The 20,214-nt window shown below is 41.4% G+C and overlaps 1 protein-coding gene across 3 annotated transcripts in view; it reads left to right on the top strand.

Moving 5' to 3' along the window:
• The window catches only part of TBXAS1 (thromboxane A synthase 1), a 244,181-nt gene that overhangs the window by 91,473 nt on the left and 132,494 nt on the right, over positions 1-20,214 (top strand). The gene's annotated exons all lie outside the window — the stretch shown is intronic.

The following is a 20,214-nucleotide window of genomic DNA, read 5'->3' as shown; positions in this document are numbered from 1 at the left end:
TTTCTAAGGTCACTTGAATAGTCTGAATGATACCATCACAACTGTTTTCTTTTGTGTGTGAATTGGTTTCCTTGACAACAAGATGTCAAATCAACTTTTCAGCTTTAATCAAGTCAAAACAATATATCCCTTCCGTTCCAAAAGGCCTCAAGTCGTAGAGAATTATTTCAAGTAAGGCTTTTGTAGGTCACAAAAGCATTTTTTTCTTCACTCCTGTGTGCTGATCCAAAGGAGAGGTGATGGTATTACTCTTTTATATGGAGAGACAATGCAAATTGTCTTTGGATGTGAGTGTGTGCCGTGAAAGCTGTCTGTTTTCATACAGGGGTGGCCCAAGATGGAGGCCGAGGGGGAAACAAACAGCTCTGGTTGCTGCAAAAGTAGAGGTGGAACATTTCTGGGGAAAAGCCATGCCACTGACACCGCTTGTGGTAGTTCATGCATCAGAGTGATAAGCTTAGGTTTAGCTGTATTTTTGAGCATCTTCTATTTAAAAAAAAATTAAAATCTATCGTCTAAAATGTATGTGCTGGTTCTCCAAAGCAAAAATACAAAGTGAACGATATCCTGTTTGGAAAGCAATGTAGTCTTGTTTTCGGTTACTTTTGTCTCTTATTTTTAGGAAATTCTTTTTTGATGTTTTATTTTCACCCCACTAAATCCAACTGATTTATTTCAATTGCAGACCATGACTACTGGTAAGTAATAGCTGGTAAGAGGAGACAAAGAAATAAAGAACTTCTGGGGTGAAGAGGAGAAATGAATGGGTAGTGTGCTTGATAGAGTCAGATGGCAATTGCTAATATGTTATCACAGCTGTATAGGCAGTGATTTGCTTTTACTTTACATACATGCTTTGTATGCATGTGCCCTCTTACTGTGTTTGCATCATTATGACTTAACAGTACTGTGAGTACTGGTGATTTGGAGGGGGAGAATAGTGCCAAAATAAATAACAGATTATTGGCCCAACAATACACCACCAGCAAATGATGAGAAAATAGAACACAGCCACAAGGCAGGTAACTGCTTCTGGGATCAGTGAATCTATTCTGCCTTCAGCCACGGCAGCGCGTTTGGATGTGAGGAAGAATGTAGGACTTGATAATGTAGATCTTGCTGTGTATAATAAAGAATGAAAGCTTTAAATTTGGCGCAATTTGAGGGGTGGTGCTCTTTCTTCATTTTCTGTTGCATCTGAAACAACTTGCATGACATCAAACCCTACTCTTACTCTTCCTTCACTTGAACTCTCAACTCAACCTTCTGTGAGAATTCTGATTAACTGTGTAGTAGAATAGGTGCTAACCAGGACAGGAACAAAGTATAAAGCGGCGGTGAAGAAATTGGTTCAAAAGAAGCAAGAAGAGGGAGCTTAGATTAAACCACTCCTACAAATGAGGCAGCATAGCGTTTGAGTTCAGGGCTTTCAGGTTATGTACTGCTAAGGGAAGTCAACAAGCTCAAAATCTGCATTTTCTGACGGCAGGAAGGTATTAATGAGAATGTTTCTGAGATCTGGTTTTAAGCCAGTGTCAGTCCTCAGAGAAACCATCGGCAGCAAACTGCAGCTACCTGTGCAGATATTCTGCTGGCTTCCTGCATTAGCATCCCACGATCAGCACAGTATCACAGAAAACATGTCAAGATACAGGTAGAAAAATGGGTTCACCTGTGTACTCCTGGAGCACTCTGTGAGAACACGGATGTGAATGGAGTTCTGTTCCCTTCTTGTTTTGCAGCAGGTTACTTCAACACATTTTAAAGTAATACAAAGAAAGCAACTTAACATAGGGCAGAGAATTCAGGTGTTTACAAAATTATACATTATCTGATCTTTGGGTTTTTCTGTTTGTTTTCTTTTTTTGATTACAGACTTGAATGATTTCCTAATAGATCATTATTGGAACCAAGACTGAGTCTGGTCACTTAAATGGTTGGGTGGTTTAAAGGATTAGGATAGATCATGCAGCCAGTCACTAGCTTGAAATGTGTCCAGGGCTTAGTTGTGATTGTAAGCTACACTGGCAGCTGACAGCTTTTCAGAAGTCTATGCAGCTGGAGTTTGTTCTGTCTTAATGCTTGACTTCTCCTCTCCTGAAAAAATGGTTGCTGCAGATGGCACTAGTTAGCATTCCTGCAGATGAGTCCTGAGTCAAATGGTTGTGGACAAAAAACAGGCTTTTCTTGCTGTGGCTGCTGGCCTCTGCAGCAGGGCTGAGGCACACCGGTCATTCCCTGCAGAGATCTGGGCCTTTCCCCTTCTGTGTACAGAAGAGTGACATGCTTTTCTGGGATTTGAAAGCCTGGAACTTTTCATGAGTCAGTTTCTCTCCTTAAACGTGGTGTTGAGGACCTAAAGTGGACAAGGGCAGGATTTCATCCTGCAGGAGCAACTGGTGTCTTCATCATGCACTTAATTTATCTGAAGAAGCAATGTTTTTGCTGCCATTTTGATTTCACAAGCTTATTGTTGTTGTTTGTTTGTTTGTTTGTTGTTGCCGTTGTGTTTTTTACCTCTTGGTATTCAGCTTTATTCAACTCTTAGTGTCTCTCCACAGTAATCCCTGGGCAGGTATTCTCATCTTTGTCTCTGAAGGCTCATACAAAGAATTAATTTAGTTTTATTAAACAATTTTACCATGTTTGGTTTCCTCTTTTACACTGGGAGTCTAATGGACTTACTACCTCTCCTGTGGCCCTTTCTGTATTTTGACAATTTAGGTAATTCACTTTTCATATTTCAGTTAGAGAATATCATTCCTGGGCAAGCAAAGGAGAGAGAATTAAAGCAAGCTTCCTATATCTGACCTATGACTCCTCATAATCTCTATCTTGCATTTAACCTGATAAAGATTTTTGGTAGCTTCACTTGCTCGGATTTTTGTTTTCTTAAAGCCAAACAATTTTTTGGCCAGAGTTGAGGCTTTCAGAATCTGTCAGGATTCTCTTCTTCACAGTCTTTTCATTTCTGTATTTTGATAAGACCCTTTGACTTTAAAGGATTATTGAACACACCTTTAACTGCTGTTGTGAAATAATTCTCTCTTTCCACTAAATTCTCACAACCTGTGGACATCACACAGAAAACCCTTAAACATGTTTCTAACTTTGAAAACAAGAGTAATACCATTAAAGTCAATGGTGCTACTCAATTTGCTTCAAGTTAGGCAGAAGTTTATCTACCCTGATGAGTCAGCAGTGTAAGAGAAACAATTACATTTGTGCTGAAAAATATTTTAACTGCTGTTGGTACACATAAACACCTAGGTTTATTGTAGCTGAAAGAAGTTAATGGGGAGAAAAATATTTCTCCCTCCTCTCCACCCTCTCTTTTGACAGCACTTTGCATGTAGACAATTTTATTGTTCCTCTGAGTAATGTGCTAGCCGTTCTCTCTGAGATGGAAAAGATTATCTCAAGAATTGACTGAACAATAGGGGAATCTTAATATTCTTCTGTTAAACTCTTAAAGCACAACCCTCCCTTTTGTTTTTAATCAACGCTTCTAGAATTTGCTAACAGTAGCCTGTTTTTAATAAGTCTTTTTAAAAAGAACCCAAACCTAGCAATTTTTCTGGCTAAAATTCAGTGCCACAGTGCAACAGTACATTTCCACCCAACTCCCCACACTTAACCATTATTAGGTATTGGTTGCATTTAGTCCCAGTAGTTAAATCAAGCTGCTGGAACAACTCATGAGAATTACTTAGAGAAATATCATCACCAGTTTCTCTTCTATCTAGAGCTAATTGGTCTTGAAGATGTAGTCTTTTATGAGACTAGTGCCCAGAGGTTTACCCAAAAGGTGGCATGCCACTCTGTTCAGAGAATTGGAGTCTAGTGTTATTGTTGCAGTTGTAATGGGTTTTGTGGGCTGCCGCTCATTATGAACAGTTTAAGTTTGGTGTACGGTGGCCTGTGGAATGCAGTTCATAGGTAGAATTTATGGTAAATTAGTTGACTAGTTTAATTCTGGTGTGTTCCAAATATGCTTTGGTTTCTGGGACATTGCAAATTGATGCTCTGTGTACTTGTAATGTTGAAGGCATTCATTTATGAGCTCTTCCTAGCCATGGAGAAAATCTTGAATGTAGACTATGACCTCCCACAAGATCCATACAGCATCGGCTTGTCTACTCTGTGAAGACTGTTTTTTATTTTGTCACTATAGTCTCTTGCAGTCTCAGTTCCAAGGACCCTTTTGTTCTGGGTATTCACAAACATAGTACTCAAAGGCCCTTTGAAATGTCATGGTCCCAGCCTTCAGTGCAGGTGAAGCCATTTGGATGGGAAAGTTTGATGCAAGTGATGCATCAAAACCTTCTGTCTCCTCTGAGACCTCAGATATTTTCCTGGACTGACTGCAGTGCAGGCATGTGCCCTATTGCAGTTTTTCCAAGCTTCTCTCCTGCATCTCTCACTGCTCCATGGCTTTATTGCAGCTGTCCAAGCAGATGTAAGTCTAAGACTTGATGTAATCTTTCACAGCTCTGGAAAGGGAGTGTGAAATATAACCAAAGGAGATGGATATTTTATATGTGCTTGGCAAGGCAACAAAAGAGAGCGTCTGTCAGCTGTACTATGTTCCTAATGCTCATTTCTGTGTAATCTGATGTGGTTGTAGCTTTAGTGAATTAGTGTTTGCACAGAGGGAAGTTCCCTGGTCAGGACATCTCTGTGGAGTTGGTGTTGGCTGGACATGGAAAGGCTCTATGATGTTGGCCAGGGCTACATCAGCTCTGAAGCAGCAGTGCAGGCCCTTGTAACATACGTCAGCATTGGAGGAACTTGACAGAATCATGGTCTACTTCTACTTCGTCGTCTGCAGCTGTGGCTGAGTGCAGGTTTCACCTCTGCTTGCTCCCAGGAAGGTGGCTCCTAGAGCCCACATTTTCTTTCACACTGGTAGCGTTGCACTCAGCTGTTAAAGCATAATCCTTGTGAGCTCAAGGTTAAGATTATTTGAAAACTACTTCTTTAGAAAACATGCTGTCTGAGTAGTGTTTTACATCTAATATATAACACAGGTGATCTTTTGATCTGTACTGCCTGCTTCTTAGCTAATTAGCGCTTATAATCGTCGTTTTAAAGGGTTGGGGATGTCACTGCTTAACAGATTGCCTCATCTTATTGTGTGACACTTCTGATCGGTACCCACATATCAGCATGTATCATCTTAATTTAAGGGAGGAGGAGGGAATATTCTGAGTGAACACCGTAATTACAAAAACTAGTTTACTGCATTTAATTTCACCTTGAATCTATACTTTTCACCATCTACCAAAACCTGCCTTCCTTAAGTCTCTTAACAGGCTGTGAAATCCACCTTGTAATTTTTTCTCTTTTCCACCATTTGGAAAGAAATGTGCTGAGGGCTTTAAAGACTGAAAAATCTGGGTCGTTCTTTTAGTATCTTATTTGAAAATATAGGAAAGTAGCAGTATTATATAATATGCACAGCAAAATCGATGCTTTATTAGAATTTTCTGTAGTATCCAGAAGTACTGCTGCAAACCTGTAGCAGATGCATATAATATATCTTGCCCAGTAGCTATTAATGGTCACTGACTTCACTGGCTATGTATCTGATTATGTATGTACTGCGGTGTTTCCTGTGCCACACAAGGTAAATTTTAAAGGAAACTCCTGAATCATTTCCTCTTTCTTCACACAGAAGGAGGAAAATGCATCATCACCCTCAGCCCCTTCCCCTTCTTGAGGTTACTGCCTTTCCAGTTTGCTTCCTGCTGCCAGTTTACCCTTCTTTGTGGCAGCAGAAAGAAATCCAGAACAACTCATGTCTACCTTCTCAAACGCCATGAGAAGCATCAAGCAAAAAGGATTTCCCTTCCCTAACAAGGAGAAGGGTGCAGGGAAGAGGCTGGAAACCAGCAGCCAGCCACACATCCCAGTTTTCTGCCAGGAACTCCAGGAGGCTGCTTCTGGTCAGAGCTCTCTGCGTGCGGGGGAGTTCTTAGAAAAGGCCTTGTAAGATCTCCACCTGCAAGGGCACCCAACTGTGGTGAAGGAGTGGGTCCTGGGGGTGGTTGCCTCTTATTTTCTTAGAAAGTGTCATATTGTCCTCTTTGAGGATTACCACAGCTGCTGTGCCCAGGTATATGCAGGGACACTTGCAATTCTATTACTGCCTCTTGTCCTTAGATAGTTCCACCAGTATGGCTCTGGGGTGCTTGGTTTTCTGTTTTAATTTTTATCTTGATAAATTTCTTTTGTAGACACCATTTTCATGCTTCTGGTTGTATTTTTTTCTCTAGACATCTGCTCTGGCTTTCTTTTCTTCCTTCCTTCCCCCTATCCTTTTCTGCCCTGTGCCGTCTTTCCCCCATACTCGAATTTTTGTTCCTCCTTTATTTTCTTATCCATGTTGAGCTGAAAACAGTAATATGACCTGAAAATTTTTACGTCATTCCAAGGTTTTTATGTACTTCCATAAATCTCTTCATTACTTTTTTATTGTTTTGTCATATATTGGTTTTAGTTTTTCCTCTACCTTATTAGTCTGGGGATCAATTTTAGTCTACTATGTTTTATTAGTTGTAAAAGGAGCAAAATATCCCCTTTTTCTTTGTTGGTTTGGCACCATCTTCACGTTACCCTTTTTCTCTCTTTGACTACCTCTCTTCCTTCCCTAGAGTCTGCTTTATGTCAGACCTTCTGCTGGTAGCGAACTGGCTATGATTTCATCAGGCAATAGGCAAAAGTGCAGCCCACTACAGGGAAAAAAGTTGTTTTGAGCTGTTATGCTATTTTTTTTTTTTTTCCTGGTTTGGGGAGTGTAGAATGAGCTGAGCCATCATTACCCGGGGGATTGTGAATCTTTCCTTCCTTCCATTAAATTTGGTAGCAAAACTGAAGACTTGTCTTGAAGGAGGATTTATTTTAGTCATACTGATAAAATTGTACAGGTGTAATTAAACTGCTACCATCATGTCAAAAAAACCCACACCTCATCCCATGTATAAACACAGAAGTTCCAGAATGGCACAAACTAAATCAAAGACAGAAGTGATCAATTCCTCCAGCAATTGTTATACTGGTACAAGTATGCTCCCATAGGAATTTTTCCTACTCTAACTGTATTAAAATTCAAACCACTTCTTGTCCCGGAATCTCTTCTCTTCTCCTATGTAAGCAAGCTTGAAAGTAGTGCTCTGAACATTCAAGATATTGTTTACTTCAGTGTAGCTCCATTAAAGCATAGAGCCATGACTATACGAGGATTTGACCCAATGGTTTTAGTTTTCTCTCATGTTATTTAACTTGGATTTTTGAATGATGATACCTATTGAATAAAATCAGGTTTGGTATCCAGACATCTCAAAGTAGTTTACAGAAAAAGGAATGAGTTGGGAGCAATATTCTGACTCTGCGAGGGCTTGCAGTAGCCATTTTATCACTGAGCAATAATCCAAGCTTTTCTCTCAAGCTGGAATCTATTTTATTGAAAAAGGGTTTGGCAAGGATACTGGGAATTGCTGCAGTGTCTTTTAGAAATGACATTATAAGAGGATCTTGGTTCTTGAGGATCTCTTATCCCATGGAACATCATATGAAATACTCTGAAGAGCAAAACAAAGTAGTGTGAAAGCAGCTTAATGATTTTCTGTTTTCACTAACTGTCCATTTGGTCCATCAGGTAATAAATAAGCTGTGCGTGGGATAGGAGGAGGAGCAAGTAAGTCTACAAGCAGCAAATCTAAAGAGGCAAGGATTAAAGCAGATCAGATAGTAGTGTAATATCACATGGACAAATGTTGACCTTTAATTATTGAATTGTTTTCTATTAAAATAATTTAAATTCTGATTTTTGAGGCAGATAAATGTATTGCAAAATTGTAAGATTAATACTTGGAGTGAATAAATTTATTTTTACTGTAGACCTAAATTTCTCTTGAGACAATGGCATTTTGTTTGCTTTTGTGCAGTAACGAGCACAACTGGATTTTCATCAATAGTGAAAAACAGAACTGGGCTTGTGAAAATAGTTGCTGTTGATTTTCTTAGCGAAATACTTAAACAGAAACAGAACTTTTAGACTTCTAAGTAGCCCCTGATGATTGATACACTATTGTGTTTATACATACGTATGACTGCTGTAGATGTTGCATTCTGAATAATTCCCCATCCCATGCATCTTTGAACTTGCCATTCTGAATACTGCGTTTCTGCAGGCTTCTATTCACATGATGTGCTCTGGCTGGCACCTTCAAAATCTGCAGGCTGTCACCACTTGCCCTCTTTCTGGGGGAATCGAAGTAATGGGTTGTGCTGGGGTTAGAGGGGAAGAGGCTTTTGCTAGCAGCACTGAAACTACCTTGAAGGCAGCATTGCATATTTAACTGTGAGGTCTCTGTTGGATTGAGCAGGCTTCAGGTGTGGAGAGCATGATCAATAAGTACAAATATTAAAAGTGGTGCCTTCTCCCTTCCTTCTTTGCCTACAGGACCCGAGGTATCTGAATTCCCCAGACAATTGCTCATACATTTACATTTTCATTTGCTGGGTTTATAGCAAAATTGTTCCAGCTTTTGGGAGGGGCAGCTATCAAAGATGTACAGGCACTGCCATTGTGTTTTATTGTTCCAGTCCATTTTTCCCTGTGAATGCAGGTGGGAGTTTTTCAGTGGGTTGGTTTTTTGTTTTTGCCTTCTCTTTCTTTATAGCATGTATAACCTTTTTATTGTCAGTCTTCAATCATTTTTGATAGATCAATATATTTACTTCAGTGATGGTTCATCCCACAGCTGTCTGTATTTTTTTTTTTGCTTTGTTTATAGGGGCTGTGCATAAATTCAGTGAGTTGCATCTCTGCTATGCTTCTCTTGCTACATGAGGATGAAGTGATTTGATCTTGCCCTAACAACTTTATGTTTAGAAGGAATGTGTATTGTTTACACTGATCTACTTTCAACTTATTTTACCTCTTTCTTAGGTAGACTTCGATCAATTAAAAATGCAAGCTTTGGTTCAGAAATTTTCTGCTCAGAAGTATGAAGCACAAATAGTGATGTTGCATGTGTACTCTACCATCTCAAGGGGAGGGTTCTTGGAAACAGTTCCAGCAGGCATCAGAGACTCAATGGGCTTGGGAAGTAATATAGCAAAGCAATGTTGGATGATAACATTTACTCAGACAGCTCAGAAATGAGGCAAGTCCCCAGGAGTCCAGAGGCCTTTAGCCAAGCAGCTGCGACTGAGCCAAAGAAGAGGAATTCTTCAGCCTACGTCTCACTGTTGTCCCAGGGTGACCACACGTGGGCCCAGCATAGCTGTCTAAAGCAGTCATGAGCAGAGGTTGAACGTGTGCAGTGTGTGCATGGGGCCGGGGTCCCAGCATTGGTGTGACTCTCTGTGCTGGGGCTGTCCTTCACCTTTCAGAAGGAGGTAGGTGCACAGGACTTGCTGCTAGAGGATGGAAGGCAGGTCCATGAAGAGGAGTAAATGAGCCCCATCGTGATTAGGGATTCAGATTGCACATACTTATCCTGAAACAACTTGCTATAAAATCCACCCCAAGTCCTGCTCAGGGGAAAAAAAATAAAGCAGCAGCAAACAAAGTGTACTTGTTACAAGTGTTATTGCATACAAGGAGTTCAATGGAAAAATAGGTCAACTAGGCCATTCTTACTGATATTATTTGAAATATGATCTTCTGTGTACGACTATGCATTAAATATTGGGTCAAACCCTCGAACTTGCATGGATTCAGTGAGGTTTAATAATGGAAAACAGGTGTTCACATTAGCAGTTTGAATAGGATATTATCCCCATAGTTGTCTTACCGGGGCTGTATGTCCTGCTCTTCAATTTTTAGGCTGGAATAATTTGTAATGTTATGAAAGTCGTGACTCAACTGCTTCCCAGCAGCGTGCTGTCCATTTGTAAGAACCGATTTTCCTGGAAGTCATTACTTTGGAGTGCCATTGTCAGCTGCACACATCCCCTCTGTTCCTACCATCCTTTGTGGTGCAGATTTGCCTGTTGTTGTGAGCGAGGATGTTGCTACCACTGATGCACACTCTATCAGCTTTTTCCATTCTCTTCTTTCTTTTCTCTGTTGAATTGCAGTTTCCTTTGTCTTCTGCGTGATGCACTGAAAGAGGCTGGGAAATTTATCATGGTTGTTTTTAATGGGTTTTTAAGGTCCAGCACGACAGATTGAATTGATTGAGGAAAATTTCCTGGAGCTGCAGCTTTTTTTTTTTTCCTATTAAAAATATTTTTATCTTTAGAATTTTTCTTAAAAAAAAAAAAAAAAAGACAGTTTTTCCTTCTAGTCCTATAACAAAGCCCTGCTTTCTAATGTTTCCACATGGTCAGATATTAGCCATTTCCCGAGATAATTTAGTTTGGTCATGTGTACGGCTAGCATTTTTATTGTAAAGAATTCTGCTAGTGGTTTCATGATAAATGCATACAGTGTTGGGAAATGACTTTTATTGGGCTTAGTGTGCATTTAATATTGCATTAACAAAATTAAGCGATTTTGTGTGTGTGTAGGTCTTAAAAACGTATAGGAAAAAAGTACACTATCATAGGTATGCAAGGATTTAAAACAAATGAATCTCGCCTGACTGCATTTTGTATGCTGTAGCATAAAAAAAAGTACATTCCCAGGAGCTCAGTAGGTGGTTACTATCCTCTTTTCCTTTGTTTCAATGTATTTTGAAGGCAGATCAGGAAAGAAAAGCAAATCCCAGTGCCTGCCCCCCTCATGGCCAGCCTGGCAAGCCCCCCTGTCCCCAAGTAAGGCTGTCTGGGGTTGGCTGGCAGCTCTGAGTTCGTAGCACATGAAGCAGTGGTGTGGTGTGCCCATGGCTTCCCACTCATCAAACCTTGCTTTCATTTGCTTATACTTCAGGTATCTTTGGGCTTGTAGTCACGGCCAAGTTAAAATGCCTTGTTTCTTATTTAAGAAAGCAGTGTGTGCCTGTGTGGTTTGTTATGCAAAACTCAATTTGGCTTACTCATTCCATTGTGTTATGTTTACAATGCAGAAAATCAGTATATTGAGTCTTATCTATCTTGGAGGAATTAAAATATTCTAATATTAAGACGGTACGATTCCAGAAATGCATGGATCTGCATTAATGTAAGCAGAGCAAAGGAATAAAAAGTGATGGTATGCAATATATTGCAGCACTCTCATTGATTTAAGATCAAAATGCCACTAAGATGGGATGGACAGAAAGAAAATTATGTGTACGTTTATTTCAAAGACATGCAGAAACAAAACATTGTATCGTTCACCGCTGCTGATCGTATATACAGGAGGCAGATGAGCTGTCTTGCCTAGGAAGAAATCAAAGATAAAGTACAGAATTAAAACAAACAGAAACAGCCTACTGATTTTGAATGCTTCTGTTTCCAATGCCTCTTTTGAAGATATGCATCAGGACATGGCTTTTCAGCAGATAGAGATGCTCAGTGTTTTCTGAGAGCTGTTTCTTTCCTTTAGGGCTAAAATAGCTAACCCAAATGGGAGATGTGAAAATCTCTAGTCACACTTGAGTCCTGGTCACAATAGCAAAGTACAGATGAGATGAATATTGTGGCAATGCAGCCTTATGGATGTTTGTTTTTTTTTTGGACCCTGATGGCAGGTCTCACGGAGGAAGAAAAATAAAAGTCTCTGTTTCGCTGAGGTCAGAAATGCTTTATGAGAGGCAGAAGTTGGATCACATAGGTTTGTTTAGCTTTCTAGAAGAGTGTTTGCTTATGTGAGCTTCAATGATGAGCATGGAACTAGCGACTTCATTACACTTCTGGTTTTATTACAGCCAACCTGCTTTGTAGGTTGCTGTATCTTACCATGTCATCTTATCACAAATTATATTTGAATCCTTCAACATCTCCCCAGTTTCATTTTCTCCACATGGTTGCACACATGTTTTTGTCCCCCATCCCCAAATCTTCCCTGGAGCCTGCACTGCAGTGCACACGTGCTCTCCTGCTTCCTAGGACACACAGCATCCTCCCTGCTTTCACTACTCAGATTGGTCCCCCCTGCTTTGCTAGAAAGCAGTACTATGCTGCTTGCTCTCTCCTTCATGTTCTCTGAGCCCTATTTTTCTGTGTAGCTTCTCGGTCGTATCCCTCATCTTCAAGCACGCTGTGCTATCTCCATTTATCTTGTATGAAATGGCTGCAGCCTTGCCACGCTTTAACTTCCTGTTGCTTCCTAGAAATTGCTTGCTTGTCTGTCAAGGGAAGCTGCTTCCAGCTCCAGACTAGAAATCAGGATATGTGCTGAGCACATCTGTCTTCCTTCCGTTCTTTTGGTTTATTTATTTATTTATTAATAAAAGACAGAAAAGGCTGTCCCTTATATAGCTGGAGTAACATTGTCTGCTTATCCCCAGCCATCTTGTAGCTTTACCTCTTCTCACACTGCACCGAAAAAAATAGGTAATGCTGTCAAATATAAGTAATATGATCACACAGATCTATATAAGTGAACGCTGCGTAGATGGCTGCAAGGAGAGTTTGGAAAGACAAAGTTTGCAATCTCCCAGATGTCACCTTCCCTGGAAATAGTAATCCGGTGTTCTGGAAATAGTAACCTGCTGAGTTTTCTCACAAAAAAAAAAAAAAAAAAAAAAAAAAGAGAAGTTTGGTACTGAATGAGGTGCAAAGAACCCAAGATGGGGTTGCTCTCACACTGTGTCTCTCAGGCCCTCAGAAAGGCCAGGCACAGAAATATGCTGAAACACACAGGAAATGTCTGCTGCAGCATCACATGAGGTCAGTCAGGCATACTGTGCTTTAATGAGCGCAGACAAAACAAGCTTTGGTGAAAATGTCACAGTCTAAACATGGATAACAAAACACAGACTGATACAGTCCAAGCTTGGTGGGAAACACGGTGGGAAAAGATTTTAGCAACCTTCTTCTGGCAAGCTTGCCAAGAGCTATGAGCATTTTGAGCATCCCACAGTAGCAATGGCACTGTACTTCCAGGCAGGAGAGTCTGGTTTCTTACTAATATCACAGCACTTCTCATTTCCAGGAGCATCCTATAAAAGGGATCCCTTATTTACAGCTTTCATTTCGCATTAATGAAGTTGCATACTGATGCTGCTAATCAGCAGCAGCGAGGTGACGCAGACCCATGGAGCTGTGATGGTGGCAGTCACTTCAGCCCGATCGCCAGGATAAAAATAAATGCCAAGCCCTGGCGAGGGAAGCTCCAGCTGCAAGGAGCACAGCCTGCACCCTGCCAGGCTCTGCAATTCTCCTGCCACGTGCCTGGAACGTGTCCCCATGTTTGTCTCCTTTGCTGCTTCTCTTCCCTATCTCTGAGCAAGGATGTGAGATTTTGTGCTTGCCATGGCTGAAGCTTGCACCTGGATCTGGACTGGAATTTTCGAATGGACACAGATAGCCCAATTGGCTTCCATAATCCAGAAGGCTGTTTTTTCCTCTCTGTGGCACTTTGTGACCTTAATCTAATCCCTTGTTGTTCCCTATATGTGGGTAAATACTACATGAATGAATTCACACGGCTGTGTGGAGTCTGTATCTTCTGTGCTGCTCTTGGAAGGGAAAGGGGCTGGTAAATGAGGGGGAGACACGAAAACTCAGCTGGAGACAGAGATGCCCAGAAACAGGCCTTATTTGTACCATGCTTAAGGGCCCTGAAAGGTGCTGTCAGCTCTGTGCGATGCAATGACCAAAATCAGTACCCCTGACCCCTATGCATCCCTTCTGACTTGGGGTATTCTATGATTCTCCATACTGCTGAGTCTGTACTGCTCTTGTACCACCAGTCTCACACCTGATGAAGGAGGAGCTCCTTTAAATGTGGCTCTGCTTTTAATGGTAGGGAGAATATAACTAATCCCAGTATTTTTCTCCTTTCTTGATATTTCCATAAGCATGCGGGAAAGCAGAGGTCTTTTGGCAAGGTGCAAGACTGAGATAGTGCAGAGGTTCTTGGTATAGAGAAGATAGTGTTTGTAATCCTGGGTATGTGGACAAAGAAGTTGGTGTAGAGCAATACAGGCAGCACAGAAAGCATCTGCGAGAGCCTGGGCATCTTGTTACGGCGTATTTCTAATGCAGTCAGGAATTAAATTAATAGTTGTGTGTGCTTATTTTGAAGCTTTCATGACATGAAAAGAAGCGTACAGTTCATTGAAAAAGGAAATGAGGAACTATTTATTCTTAAATAGAAATCACTGTGGCCATATCTTTTTCATGAATTTATACAATGGGTTGGATTAGTCTTAGGCTAAGGCATGTGTGTGCTGGCGGAGCTGCGCTCTGTGCCTGAGACTGCTCAGTGCTACCAGTGCTCTGTTTCCATTTCCTAGACAGATCACCTCTGTCTAGGGTGGTTTTTTTCTTTAAGCAAAGGTGATGTGCATTTCTTAGTTCTCTGTCTGGAGCTACTTGGCTTGTGAGTGCTCTATGATGACAGCTCAGCAAAGGATCTCCATCGCTCGATGTCACAAGAAAGAACTTATTTTCTGTGAGGGTGACAGAGCACTGGAGAAGGCTGTCCAGAGAGGTGGTGGAGTCTCCTTCTCTGGAAATATTCAAAACCTGACTGACTTTCCTGTGGAACCTACTGTAGGGAGCCTGCTTTAGCAAGGGGTTGGCCTAGATGATCTCCAGAAGTCCTTTCCAACCCCTACAGTTCTGTGATGCTGTGATTCTTTGGTGTTGCAGCCTGGGCTGCAGGTGAAGCAGCACAAGAGCAGGCTGGTTTTCTACCATGCTTCCCAAAGAAAACTAGCCCCAGAATTTTGGAGATGAATGGCAGCTGAGGGACTCTGATCACACAGCAAGTCAATAGGAAAAAAAAGTGATGGTTGGCAGTTCCCAGCTCCTCTATCCCTGCCTGGATCTTGATCCTGCAGCTGAAAAGCAGAGAATGATCTTTGTTTTCCATGTTTGTTTGTTGCTTGTGATTATTTAAACTGTGGGCTCTCTGGGCTTTCTACTTATGTATAACTCCTACCAAAGGAGGGCCCAAGGGTGGTCAAGGCCTCTAGCTGCTAATATAACACAAATAATAATTGAACTGATAGGTACATGGCAATTTTTTGTCCCCTCCTTTCCTCTCCTCTTGGACCAAAGTGACCATTTCTGTGAAGACTTTGTTTAGGCTTTCCAGCTGTCAGTTTTGTATTGCTCAGTCCTGTACGGTCTGAGCTGCCTGCAAGAGCCAGGATGGGACAGCACTTACGACAAATCAATTTGCTGACCTCTGAAATAATGAAGCAAGCCTCGAGTCCTATTTTACGCAAGCAATGTGCTATTCATTTTTTGCATTTTTCTGCCTGCTGGGAATGAGTATCTCTAAATAATACAAGCAGAGTGATTAAGGAAGGTTTTTCTTTTCTGGAGGTGTCTCCTGAGTAAATTATCCTTTTCCCGTGTATACCCATGAATTTGCATACTTTTTTTTCTTTGCTCTTCCGTGACAAAGGTGCAGATAATAAAACTGTTTTTTTTTTTTTTCTTTTTCTTTTAGTTTTCCAGACGATCTCTGTGTACTTGACCACACTGCAGCATGGAAAACACAGGCTTATTTATTGCCTAACAGCATATATGTGTTTTATGATTAATGTGCGGTGTTTGCTATACACGGCACTGATAATAGATAGGGAGATCAAAGTCTTCTGTGGATTGACAGCAGCACTATAAACAAGGTGAAAAGGTTGCAGGTGTTTCCCATGCGGGTGTTATACAAAAACATATGGCCCTCTGCCACAACACAGAATACGTGCTCTCTGTCTTTCCCCATGAAGCAAGACAGTGTTTCTGTAGCACATCCATGGCAAGTGCTGGAAAGGAAGAGAGTCTGTTTGTGTGGTGCAGAAGGGGCTGCACCCTGCCATGACAGTTGGACTAGATGATCTTGTAGGTCGTTTCCAACCTTGTGATTCTATGATTCTATTGTTCTGTGTGCCTCTTGTCCCATTGCTTGTCTTGGCTCACAGCTGGATGTAACCAGCAGGAGTAGGGAGGTGATCGTCCCTATGTACTCAGCACTGATAAGGCTGCACCTGGAGTGCTATGCTCAATTTTGGGCCCCTCTCTACAAGAAAGATATTAAGGCCTTGGAGTGTGTCCAGAGAAGGGCAGTGGAACTGTGAGGGGTCTGGAGCACAGGTCTGATGGGGAGCAGCTGAGGTAACTGGGGTTGTTCAGTCTGGAGAAGAGAGGCTCAGCGGAGACCTCATTACTCTCTACAACGACTTGAAAGGAAATTGTGATGAAATAGGGGTTCTTCTCCCAGGTCACAGTAGTAGGATGAAAAGAAGTAGCCTTAAGTAACACCAGGGGAGATTTGGGTTGGGTATTAGGAAACATTTCTTCTCAGCAAGAGTGGTGCTGTACTGGCACAGGCTGCCCAGGGAGGTGGTGGAGTCACCGTCCCTGGAGGTGTTCCAGAACCGTGTGGATGTGGCACTGAGGGATGTGGGCAGTAGGAATGGTGGGCATGGGATGGTGGTTGGACTAGATGATCTTAGAAGTCTTTTCCAACCTTTACAATTCTAGGGTTCTGTCAGGGTCTCATGCATCTGTGACTTCTGTGGCCATGGGCAAACTAGGTGCTAGGAGTGGGGTGAGAGACCTGGACTGTAGCTCTGCAGAAAGCAATGGTGTGGTATGCACAAAGCAGTGGAAATCTTTACTATATTGCTGCTTATTCGAGGGGATAAAAGAACTGATGTATCTACTAGATGGCTAAGTAATTGCAAAGAGGACAGCAGCATCCTGGATAGAAGTCTCTCCCTTTCATTAAGTTCTGCAAGAAAGATGATTGCCTGCTCCTGTTCCTACAAACGAAACTGCTGCAGTTGACTTTGTTTGGTATTTGCAGTCTCTGGAGTTATTAAAACACTCTGAATGCAGACTAACTTCCCATGCCTGTTACACTACAGCGTAACCACCCCCTTGACCTTTGGTAAACACGCTGGAGGGCAGTCTGGCTTTTCCATAACTTCTGCTGGTAAATCTGTGCCGTCTGTTGAACATCTCTGAAAAACTCTTTGTGCAGCCCTCCCAGGGATGGTGCAGTGCAGACTGCTTCCCTCTGGCACCAGCAGTGTATGGGGTCTTGTCCCCCCCCAGCCCCTGTGAGAGAAAACTCACACTGTCCTCATGCTGGTGATTTACCAAATGTGCTCTATCTCACCTTCCAACAGATCTAAAAGTATTTTTCTCTACTTCAGAGTGATGCATTCAAACTGAAATTTAATAGGAATTTCCCTAAGAGTGTGGCTTAAATAACTGAGACCTTATCCACCCTTGAAAATGACACTTCTGTGTGTTGTGAGCATTTCTTTTCACAGGCGTGTGGATTTCTTTCTCTGTAGACAGAGTTGCATTACTCTGTGGACACTGTGCTACGTTCACACGTTCTTGTTTCTGTGCAGGAGTGAGCTAGGTAGTCATGAGAATACACTGAATGTCCTACGTGAGAGTATTACAAAGGTTTGGGCCGAGTGCTGTAGTGGTACTGTGTCACTGTAGTTAAAGGCAGAACTCTGGCATGTGGACAAGCCCTGTGAAAAGATTAAGCCAGAGAAAGTTAATAAAAAGTGGTGTCCTAAATTATTCATGAATCCATTTGTAATGTACTTGCTGGGAGGCTTTTGTTTTTCTCAAACTCTTATTTATTAAAATCTGACAAGAATATCGGGTTTTGTTCAATAATAAATCTAGGTCTGTGTGAAGCTGGTGATATCCTCATGTAGTAATACAGAATCAAAATGGAGTTACATGCTAAGAATGCACGTTACTTACTTTGGAAGAATAGATTATTCAGAAGGATTTTATCTTTTACTTGCAGTTTGAAAACAAATTTGTTGTTGTTTTAAAATATAGCTAGGAATGTCCTCCTGGTTTTGAGACCTGGATGCTGCAGAAGATTTTAAGTGTATTAAAACTCAGTTAAGTGTATTTATGGTAGTTGTGGAGGTTCTGGACCAGTATTTGCTAAATCTGAAGTTCTTATGGTCCTGTTTCATACTTCATGGACATCATATTTAAAGCTTGTGGATTTTGTCTTGCAAACTGTGTCCATACATGCCCTCTTCTTTCTGTGTCCTTGAAAACATGAGATAAATTGTACTCAGAAAGTGTTAGAAAGGAAAAAAAAGGCCAGGAAGAGAGTTTTACTGATTGGGGTACAATAGAAAACAATAATTTGAGTGCATTAGCTGTAGAAGCAGAACTGGGAGTTTAGAAGACTGGTCTGAGCTGGAGAATGATGCATACATTTGTTTGCATAAGCTTGGCTTATGAGTCACTCTGTTGTAAAAACAAGTTGAGAAGAACATGCTCCTGTCCCATACTTTAGCCCTGAATACAAGCACAAATGTACTGTGACACAAGTGCTCTGACTGAGAGTACCATCCTCTGATCACCATGGATTGCAGCTGGAGCTCTGCAGCTTCTAAAGATTGAAGTAAACTAGAAGTATCATGTATACACACACACACATACGCCTTGCAGAATATCTAGTGTGGTGCTCAGGGTTAAAATATCTGGGTAGACTTAATCAGCTTCTGCTTCAAGTTTGAATCTGGTGTTTGGTACTCAGTCGCTAAGAAAAGCTATGTGTTGGAGCACCAGTCACTAGCCATTAAATGAGACACTCAGTAAACTTGGGAAAGGAAAAAGAAACATAAAGTGTGAAGGAAGATTATTGAAAGGTCATTATTTGTGGCTGATCATCCTAGGTAGATTTGGAGAGATACAGACTTCCACGTTGGAAGCTTGCTTTGCATTTTTAGCATCAGAAATGTTGTACAAACTACGTGAGGAAGGGACGTGTAGGATATTATCATTTTTTGCCCAAGGTTGATCAAAACAATATTTAAAATGAGACTTCAGCCTCTTCCTTATGCAAGCTTAAAAATCCTGAAGAAAACTTTTGACCACTAAAAGACGGATGCTTTGCTATGGTAAAGCAAGACTAGGAGAGATGAGAGGCTTATTTTAAAAGAGAATTAGAACCCACATCTAAGGTACAAGTGGATCATGTGGGTTGGATCTGGGAAATAACTCTTCCCTCTGGAAACCTACCAAATATGAAAAGATGATCTCTTCCTTCCTGAAGAAATTTTTTTTTTCTTATTCTTTTCTGACTTTTGTTTGTTATGAGTTTTGGTGGAATAGGGTCAAGATGGACTCTGAAACCTTGCTTTGGAATCAAGATATTTGTCTGACTTGTTTGCCCCTGGTGGAATCAGTGCTGCTGCAGCTTCATTGCCATGGGAACCTCCACTTACTAAATTTAATTTAGCCCAAGGTTTGCTTGTCTGCTCTGTTGCTGCAGTGTAGACAGGTGATAAGCAACATATTGATATTAAGCTATATCATATCAAAATGATTAGGCATTGCTATTAACCACAGTGCTGCAGCATCTGTGGTTCCACTCTTGTGCTATGCTCTAAGCTACCCAGCCTTCCTGCACCTGCATCCAGCCTCCTCCTCTCTTCTGGCACAGCAGAGGCAGCATCACCTTGTGTAGTCTTTCTAGTCCAGCAACTGAGAAAGGTAGGGGGCTGAGGTAACCTCTGCTTGCTGATGGTGCTCCTTCCTGCCCTGCAGAGCAACCAAGCACTGATCATCCACAGAAATACTACCAGAGAAAGAGGTCTGTGTCCCCAGGAGCTATGGGATATAGAGTGGGTCCCAGTGCTTCTGTGCGCTGTGGTATCAAGTCCCCAGAGGAACAGGTCCTGGTGATGCAAGGCCAGATCAAAGTGGGAGCAGGGAGATGTCTGAAACAGAGTGAGACGTGTCACCTAGTCTTGTCTTAAAGTTTTATTAGCTTTCTTATACACGGCAAACATTACAGGTTGTTGGGTTGTCTGTCTTTCTTTCTTTCTTTCTTTCTTTCTTTCTTTCTTTCTTTCTTTCTTTCTTTCTTTCTTTCTTTCTTTCTTTCTTTCTTTCTTTCTTTCTTTCTTTCTTTCTTTCTTTCTTTCTTTAAAATTGGCATCATTTTGTGTTCAGATGGTCCTTGATAGATGGTAATGATGAGCCTGTAAGTCTGAGATGCTTTCAATTCCAGTACATCCAGCAGAACTGGTGGAAGTGTGCATTTACTGCATCCATACTGTGGAGAAAAGTTAATTGTAGGCAGGTCTTTGTCATGGAAAGGCATGTTGTATGATTTGCTGCAGAATAATTGATTTTGTAGGTCTTCCATAATTATTGGAG

Source organism: Phasianus colchicus, chromosome 1 (genome assembly GCF_987193195.1).
Source record: "Phasianus colchicus chromosome 1, bPhaCol1.hap1.1, whole genome shotgun sequence".
NCBI lineage: Eukaryota > Metazoa > Chordata > Aves > Galliformes > Phasianidae > Phasianus > Phasianus colchicus.
Note: the sequence above shows the minus strand (reverse complement) of the source record. Positions and strands in the feature narration are given on the sequence as shown.